The 9,687-nt window shown below is 40.4% G+C and overlaps 1 pseudogene; it reads right to left on the bottom strand.

Annotated features, from left to right (window-relative positions):
* Positions 1-2,379: 2,379 nt before the first annotated feature.
* LOC105742372 lies at positions 2,380-2,764 on the bottom strand (annotated as a pseudogene).
* Between the last annotated feature and the right edge of the window lie 6,923 nt (positions 2,765-9,687).

The raw sequence follows: 9,687 nt of genomic DNA, 5'->3' as shown, positions 1-9,687 counted from the left end.
CAGCACTTCCATCTTAGGGTTAATAGAAGGTTTCATTATAGAATACGTAGAAAAATATTTGTCACCAGGTACAGTGGCAGATGCCTATAAAACCACAATCTCAGCTGCTCTAGAGGCTGAAGCAGAAAGATCTCATGTCTGAGGCTGGCCTGGGCAACTTGGTGAGACCCCATATGGAGAAGGGCCAAGGATATGCTTTGCAGGTGAGAGGTCCTGAGTACCATCCCAAGCATCACAGTAAAAAGTACTTGCTACCTTGCTTGCTAGTTAATAAATGCTTAGTACAAATTAGATGTTAGTATTATACCTAAACATTTGCCTAACAATTTGCATGGACATATGGAGTCTTTCTTGTGTGTTATCACTTCTTTCACTGCAAAGCATTTGTGTTTATTGAGTCCTAGAGAAAGCTCCTTCTCCCCATCTCCCTAATAATACTGAGTCTCTGTCCTACTAAAGGATCACAGAATTCAATGGTATCCCTTTAGATTTATTGGCTCCCAGGTGAGTTACAAAGTATTTCCATTTACGTAGTCCTTCGCAGTTTGCAAAAGGTTCATATTCACTTGACTTACAGCAATCTTATGAGCTAAATAAAAATATCCTGTCTTCTCAGTGGCATACAATACAGTATTAGGATCCTAGGACTGCTATTAGAAGTTCTTCAAACTGAGTGACTTAAATTTATTTTCTAAAAAGTTCTGAGGTAGAGAAATTCAAGATCATAGTGCCAGTGGAGGTGGTTTCTTTCTGAAGCTTTTCTCCTCAAGTTTTTTTCCGAGGCCTTTTCCTCATGTCATCACCGGTCTTCCCTCTCTACTGTGTGTCCTAGTCCAGTGATGGTGGCCTTTTAGAGACCAAGTGCCAAACTGAAACCCAAAAACACACACAATTATCACAAAATACCAACACTGCAATTAAACCTGAATACTAAGGTGTTGTCTTAGAAAAAACAACTCGGACTTTAGCATCTTTTGTCTTAAAAGCACAATAACACACATGTCAGAGGTTTGCCACCACTGTCCTGATCTTTTTATAAGGATGTCAATTCTATTTGAGCGCCCCAATATCCTTGTTTTAATTTAAGTACTATCTGAAAGGCAATAAAAATACAATGTTGAAAATACAGTTTTATTTGGAGGTACTAGAGGTTAAAATGTCAGCATAGGAATTTGGGATAGGAAAACAATCCACCCCAAAAGAGATTGGAGGACTAAGATATGTACAGTCAACTCTCTTGACCAGGATGAATGGAGTCAAAACTAGGTTTTTCTATTATTTGTTGTTGTTCCTGACACTTAAAAACAAGATAACTTCTAATTTTCACTTTTCCATATATTATTGAAAGTTTTCTTGGTCAATGGGAACACGTCTACATAGTCCTTCTTAATGTTACCTATTTTCCATTGTGTGAACATAATTTTCTCAATCTGTATTGACTTGGACTATTTCTTGTAGTTTTTATTGGTTTTTTTTGTTGTTGTTGTTGTTCCTCGAATGGCTTCAGGGCACTTTTGGCCAGCGGGAGAGTTGTGAGGTTCGAACTCCAGCAACCTGAGGCTGACAGCTTTGTGGAAGCAGCCACTTAAAGGACTGAGCTAGGGCTGGGCCCCCTATTTCTTGTAGTTTTTAAAAAACAATTCTATAGTGAGCATCCTTGTAACTACATTTTTGCTGCTAATCTCCATCATTTTGTGAAGACGATTTCCTAAAAATGGAAGTGCTAAATTATACATTATAGAATGTTACAATTTGTGCCTAGCTGTCCCTCCAAAGTCTCATGCAGTTACAAGACTTTTTCAGGTGGCTGAATTTAGAACTTGTGATGGTGGGATTAAGGCTGTGTGATTAATGAATCAGCCTGCTGATTAGTTTGCCTAGTTCTGCTAGGACTAAGGGGTAAGTGCTACTCCCACCCTAGGACGGGCACCCTGCACGCAGCAGAAGGGACAGAGGGAGACTTGTGCTCCTCCTGTTGCTTTTGCTGTCTTCTGCCTGCCATTATTGCTCTCTGCCAAGCTGCCCTATCTTGGAGTCAACAGATTATGGGCTGAAACCTCTACAAACTGAACTACATGAACCTTCCTGCCCTTAATTTGGGGTGTTGGGTATTTTGTCCCAGGAAAGAGAAAAGTAACTAAAACATGGAGCTTTTAAAGACATTCATGGCTGTAGTTTTGAATATTGTAAGAGTAATCATTTTATGTCCTACAATAATCTTAGTGAAACACTACCTAATTCTTATCCTTTTTTACTAGTGTTTTATATCCATAGATCTCTAATTCCATATATAGACACACACACACACACACACACACACACACACACACACATGTCTTACATATATTAGGCCACTGCTAATTCTTTTCTTTTTTTTCTTTACTCCTCATCTTCCTCCTGCTCTTCATCCTGGTTAATCTGGAACTAACATAACTCATAACTCTCTTTGCTGCTAGCAACTATGCACAACAAGTTACACGGATTATTCTTCTTCAAATATTTTTTGGTGAGATATTTCAAATACCTTTTGGAAAAAGGCACCACAGAAGTCCCAGTGATCTTGCTCTTGCTCCTTTCGATGGTGACTGCCTTCCACCGAGATTCCCGGCTTTGCCGTTCACCTTGTTTCTTTCCTGGAAAAACTGCTCGCAATTGGCAGCATCCAAGATTCCATCTCCTACAGGATGTGTGCAATCAAGGGGGAACTTCAGGACCTGCTTATTTTTTTGCCCCCTTTCGCCACAAGCTTTTTCACGGTCACCATGGTGGCTGAGGAATCAGAAACGGGAACTAGGTTATTGTGAATTCTACAGAAGGTGGAGTCCATAATTTCACAAATTGATCTCCAGCTCCAATCCGTTGCTTGGCATAGAACTGCAGTAACTATTTGATGAATAAGTGAATACTTATCTGTGTATATAATACCTCATTTGCCTAAAAATAATTTATTTTTCTTTTCTGCTCCTGCGGAAGACAGTAAAGCATGGGGCACCGGGCCAAAGCGTAAAGGTTAAGCTGTGAAAGGGAGCTGCGGAGCACAAGCTCGCGGGCTCTCCGAGGAATGACAGTGAAGCTGCGAGAGCGTGTGTGTATGGACGCGGTGTGCTTAGCACAGTGCAGTTGAAAACATCAAGTCTAGATTGGTGGAGCGAGTTCCGTCTCATCATTGTCCTTCCCCTTTGCGTGACTAACTGCTACTCAGGCTGCTTTTCTTCTGTTTGTTTGTTTTTCCTTGCTGTGATACTCTGAATACAAGCTGAAGGTTCTCAGTCTGAATGCTCCCTGAAGAGTCCCTAATGCTGATGTTCTCGCTGGGACAGTCCCACCAGGCCTCTCAGTATTCAGACCAAGTCTCCTTTCCAAGTGAGCTCTTCATCCTCTGTGCAACAAGGTCTTGTACTGCAACAGAAAAGGTGTCCTGCTGACAGCTTGGTTTGGTTTGGTTTTTAGCTCTAACTAGACATACTTTCATTAGAGGTCAGATGTCTTACAGTGATTATTAGTAACAGGCTTTAAAACACCAGAGCAACAGAAGTGTTCTTTCCAACTGTAACTTCTTGACTGTATAGAACATGACTAATGAGCTACCTAATTGCGGCTCCAAATGATGACTTCAGCGTTCAAGTAGAAATGAAAAGGTCACTGCTTCAATGCTGTAAAGTACTTTTATTCTAGCTATTGCAAGATTTTTAGAAGTTCTAAATTATAGGTTTTTTACAGATATTCATAATTGATTGGTTAGCTTATATAACTGCAATGGGCTAGAGAAGATTTCCATGCATTGGCAAATAAGTCATTACTTGTATATCTTTAAAAATCTTTGCCGGGCATAGTGGCACGCGCCTGTAGTCCCAGCTACTCGGGAGTCTGAGGTGGGAGGATCGCTTGAGTCCAGGAGTTCTGGGCTGCAGTGCGCTATGCCGATCGATCGGGTGTCCGCACTAAATTTGGCATCAATATAGTGACCTCCCGGGAGCGGGGGACCACCAGATTGCCTAAGGAGGGGTGAACCGGCCCAGGTCGGAAATGGAGCAGGTCAAAAAAATCTTCAAAAGAATTGTTAGACATCTCTTTCCAGTTTCTTTACTTTCATGCTCTTTAAAATCTATAAAGTATTCAGCAGCTCAATTTAAAATAAAAGGTATTTTAGAAATGTGCTGGCTTTTCAAATCCTAACTAAACAGGGGCCAGGGAGATAGGTCAGTAGAATAAGCGCTTGCCTGGCAAGTACAGGGTCCTGAGTTCAATCCCCGGTTCTGGGGGCGGGGGGGAACCTAAACAGATTCATTTAGTATCAATCCTGTGAGCTAAAGTATTTTCTTTGCTCATGGAGTGTGTGCTATACAGAAAGCGCAGTGTGCTGGATACTGTGATATAAATCTCCATATAAACTGCATTTTAACTTCCAACTGGATGACAGAGTGGGCTAGGATTCATCTCTGGATGTTCAAGATCTTTTTATTGATTACTGCTATTTTTTATTTTGCCATCTTTTCAATATTTATTAGGGGGTCTTCATTTTTATTTCATATGTACATGATTTTCCTGTCTGTTTTTTTTTTCTTTTTACCCTCCCTTCTACTGTTTCTTTCTCCCTGACCTGACAGTTCCCTTTGCCTTCCTTTGCGTTTTCTCAACGATCGTCCTGATTTGTTTTTAAACTGCTGTGTTAGTGGCTCTGGGAAGAACAAGTGATTTACAGAACGTATTCAGATGTACCTTAGTTCTGATTTTGGTTTTCGTCGTTGATGGTTTTGCTTTGTTTTCGGGGACAGGGTCTCTGATGCCTTTTATGTTGGTCTTACACTCACTGTGCAGCCCACGCTGGCCCCCATCTCCTGGCGTCCAGTCCTCCTCAGTCTAGTGAGTGCTGGGATTCTAGCCATCCTGGGGTGATAGCACCTGGCTGGATGTTAGTTTTCTTGAAAGCAGCTGTAGCCTGTATCCATGGTCCCTTGAACTATTTTGATCACAAAAAGTTTGAATAGTTTCCTTTTTTTTTTTAATAGTTCCCTTAATATGTGAATATATATTCATCTTAAAACTATGTACCTATACATATATAAGTAATCATAAAAAATAACTTTAGTTTAATTTTTTGTATTTAGTACAAGGTCTACAGGGTCACAGTATGTAGATCCAACTCCTAGTGAGTCTCCTGTTTTCAGTCTCCCGAATTCTGGGATTACAGGCGCGTGCCACCACGCCCAGTCTCAATGGCTGGCTCAGCGAGCCCTGGGGGCGGGGCCGGCACAGCACGCCCTGGCTCTTGGGGACCGAACTGTGCTCTGCCTAAGCAGGCACTTTGGTCTGCTGGGCTATCTGGCCGGCCCTATAGCTTTAAAGCAACTTAACAAGGTCAAATTAACAAAAGGTGTCTCCCTCTCTTTCTTGTCACTGAAAGAAGATACCATATGCCCACAATTCGAAAGAGGAGAGGTCCGTTTGGGCCTGAGGTCTCAGTCGGTGGGCGGCCAGCCTCAAGGCAGAGCCCTCATGGCAGAGGCGTGCAGCGGACGAAAAGCTGCGTACGTGAGGGCATCCGGAACGAGAGAGCCCAGGGAGCCGCCAGGCTGGCCGTATGCACTTCCAGGGCACACGCGCAGTGACCCTAAGGACCCACGCAGCTGCTGAGCGCACACCGATCAGGAGGGCACCTCTGCAACCCAGTCACCTTCCTTCCACATTCTGAAAGTCTTTGGGGGACAAGCCAGCTCAGAACCAAAACATCGGCCGAGATAAAAATAGGCAGGCTGAAGTTCTAGCACATTTTCTCTGAGTGCTAATGGATCACCTTGTCACCACAGCAGAGGTCACTATTTTAGGGTTTATTTTTCTATGACATTAAGGAAACCACAGATTTTCCTATTTCTTCTCATTGCTTTTAGAATGTGCAGGAGAAAATGGTAAGGAAAATTTCCAGATTCATTCTTGGAACCCAGCACGCTGAGAGCTCAAGACCTCAAATGAAAATCCCCTTTCACCTTCAGGGTGGGGCCGGAAACTTACTGATACAGGCGCAAGCAGGGCTTAAACTGAATAGTGGAATTTTTCCACGGGTTAATAGCAGAACACAGTGTACTTACTTACTTACTTTATTTATCTATGTATACAGTACTTGGAATTAAGCCCTGGGAAGCAACATACATCCCTAGTCCCACTCCCCTTTTCTTTCAAATTTTTAAAGGCCGGATCTCCCTAATTGGCTTGATTTTGTGATACTCCTGCCTGAGCCCTTTAGTAGCTGAAATTATATATATGTGCTACCAAGACCAACTTACTTTGTTTGTTTATTTATTTTTGTCTTTTTGAGACAGAGTCTCACTGTGCAGTTCAGGCTGGCCTTGAGCTCACTTTGTAGCCCAAGCTGGTTTCAAACTTGCAATGATCCTCCTTGCCTCAGGCTCTCCAGTGATGAGATTACACCAGTAACTTATTTTAATCCTTTTATTTTTATTTTTACATGGTACAGGATCTCGCTATGCAGCTCGGATTCATAATGAGGCTCCTGTCTCAGCCTCCCCAGCGCTGGGATTACAGGTGTGCACCACCGTGCCCGGGGTTCCGAGGCCAGCCTGGTATGCAGTACTGGGGATCAAACCTGGATTTTTGAGCTTGCCAGGCAGTCACTTAGTCCACTGAGCTGTCTCCCCAGACCAATTTATTTTAAAATTTTATTATAAAGACTTTTTGTTGGAAAAATGATATATGTGCATCAAAAAAATGAACATTACAGAACTATATAAAGAAGAAAGTAAAAATCTCTAATAATTCCTCCCCTCTAAAGAAAGATCACTGTCATTGTCTGATAATTGGTCTCCAGACTTTTAAAAATCTAAATGCTACTTTCTTTAACCAAAATAAATTCTTACTAATGCAAAGAAACTGTTCTTTTAAAATGACATGGACTTTTCCACTACGTGATGTTTCTTAACTTATTTAATGAATGTCTTGTAATCATTTCATGTTTGTAAGTTTTGTTCTTATTTTTTTCCTGAGTAATTTCATAGGAGAGAAAGTGAGATTGTAGGTATAAAAATATGATGCATTTTTTGAGCATAAAATATTTCATAAGTGTTACTACATTGCCTTCCAAAAAAATGGTACCAATTCTCACCAAAAGATTGAGCGCTTGTTTTCCCATGTGCTCTTCAGCACTAAATGTTTTAATGCTCCTTTTTTGAAAAATAAAAGATATTTACTTGTTTAAATTTTACTTCATGGACTGATGAGGTAGCTCAGCAGACTAAGTGCCTGCTTAGGCAAGCACAGGGACCAGGGTTCAATCCCTGGCACCACATGCCACACCAGCCCTGCCCTGGGCACACTGAGCTGGTCCCAAGTCTGGATGTGGTGGTGCACACCTGGAATCCTAGTGCTGGGAAGGCTGAGCTAGGAAGATCACTATGAGTCCAAGTTGCACAGTGAGACCCTGTACCAAATACATTTTTTGGAAAGATTCTATTTCCTTATTAATGAGATTGAGGGTTCTTGCATGTATTAACTGGCCATATATAGTTTATAGGAGGGGTGATTTTATATTTCATTTGTTTGTAACTTTTTGTTAATTGAAATTTGAAACAAAAAAGAAGCACCCTTCTTCAATAATTATCAACATTGTTTGTTTGTTTGTTTGTTTGTTTGCCAGAACCAGGGATTGAACTCAGGCCCTTTTGCTTGCCAGGCAAGCGCTTATTCTACTGAGCCATCTCCCAGGCCCCAATTTGTTTGTTTGTTTGTTTGTTTGTTTGTTTGTTTGTTTGTTTTGTGGTACCTGGGATTGAACTCATGGCCCTGCGCTTACCAGGCAAGAATTTTTTTTTTGTCAAACCCAGACACTCTGTCATTTTATATAGGAAATAAGGAAGACTTGGAGGTATCTGTAAAGCCCTTTGACTCCACATTCACCTTTAATTTATTGCCTATCCAGAATGACTTGTGAAATAAAGCAGCCCCAACCTGCCAACCCTAGGCATCTTGCAGCAATGGAAATGTAATAGCTAGTTGAGGCCACCAGATGGCAGACCACAGGAAAAAGAAAACTGCTTTGGCACGACCCACTAGTCTTGCTTTTTCTTTAGCTTTGGAGTGCAAGAAAGATTAGAGGCATTGTTTTAAAACATAATAATATATTTAATTATCAGATACTAATGTTATTAGATTTTATTGTCAGATAAATATATTTTTTCAATTTCTGATGAATTTTATTGTCATCTCAAACATATTTTAGATTCCATCAAATATGTAAAATAATCTTTTAAAAGATCCATGTGATACTTATTTTTTAAATTGGAGAATATGCAGTCTCTCAAAGAGTACTGCAATTTTCTTTTCGCGGGGTGGGGGGGGGACCGGGAATTGAACTCAGGACCTTGCCCTCACCAGGCAAGCTCTGTGCCACTGAGCTAGATCCCAGGCCTGCACTTTTCTTTATAATGATGAACAGCAGCCATTAAACATTTTATTTCATCACTAGAGATATAGGTCAGTGGTGCAGCGCTTGCATAGTATACATGAGTTTCCAGGTTCACTCCCAGTAAGGCAAAAAAAAATTTTTTACTTGGGAATTCTAAGTAGATTTTGATGATTTTACAGAAATATGTTGATTTTTACAGGGATAATTTAATTTCTGTATATTAGCTCTAGTTGAATTTTTATTTTATAGAAACTGGACGGATTTTGCAGCGTTAACATTTAATTTCATAGCTAATTCTATTAGCTATGAGTTGATTTTTCCTTCTATGCAGTTATATAATCTGAAATGTCAAACAAATTTTTGTTCTTCTACAGTCTTGTGTTCTTTTTTCTGTTTCATATTTCACCCCATTGGCTAAAAATGATGAGGCAACATGAAATAACTAATGATGAAAAAGACTACCTGTTTCCTGAGTATGACTGACTTCATGTAATAAATACTGCATTCTTCATTATTTTAGTTTTATATATCTTTATTAAGAATATTAATGGGCTTTGAATCTCCTGGGTGGCTTTGCATTATTTACTTAGAGAGCCATAAAATTGCTCTTTAATTAAAGTAGGCTATTTTATTAATACATTTCCTTATATCACCAGTTATCAGCTCTGTTGGAAATAAATGTTCCTTGACCTTATGGATTAAGACTCTAATGTATTTTAGAATGATGTGCACTAGCATTTTAATGGTGTTATCTCTGATATTCACAGTAAGATTAATCTTGCTAAAATTTATCTCAGTTATTTATTTTGGTTGTTGTGTGTGTACTACATCCTGAAAAGATTATAATATCAGAAGTGCCTGCAGGCAGGTGCAGGGGCTGGGAGTTCGAGCCCCAGGTCTGCTGTGCCAGCCCTGCCCCCGGGGGCACCTGAGATGGTGATTAAGACGGGGTGGGGGGTGGGGGGGTGGGGGGGTGCGCCTGTAATCCCAGCCTTTAGGAGGCTGTAAACAGGAGGATCACCAAGAGCCCGATCCAGTAGGGGGACCCTGGGCACCCTGTAGATCCTTCCCTAAAATAAAATAAATAAAAAATCACAGCAATGTTTAGCTTATAAAAGACCTAAAAAGTATCCAATCATTTTCTGTGTTTTATGTTCTAGAATAAATGATTTTTATTTATTTCCATATTATTATGTTGCTTGAATATTTCTAAAAAGAATGCTTTTTTGAAATTCAAAAGGTGAAAACAAGTAATGGTTTAGTTTACAGTA

This window comes from Octodon degus, unplaced genomic scaffold (assembly GCF_000260255.1).
Source record: "Octodon degus isolate 3935 unplaced genomic scaffold, OctDeg1.0 scaffold00048, whole genome shotgun sequence".
Taxonomy (NCBI): domain Eukaryota; kingdom Metazoa; phylum Chordata; class Mammalia; order Rodentia; family Octodontidae; genus Octodon; species Octodon degus.
This window is presented reverse-complemented; position numbering and strand designations above follow the sequence as displayed.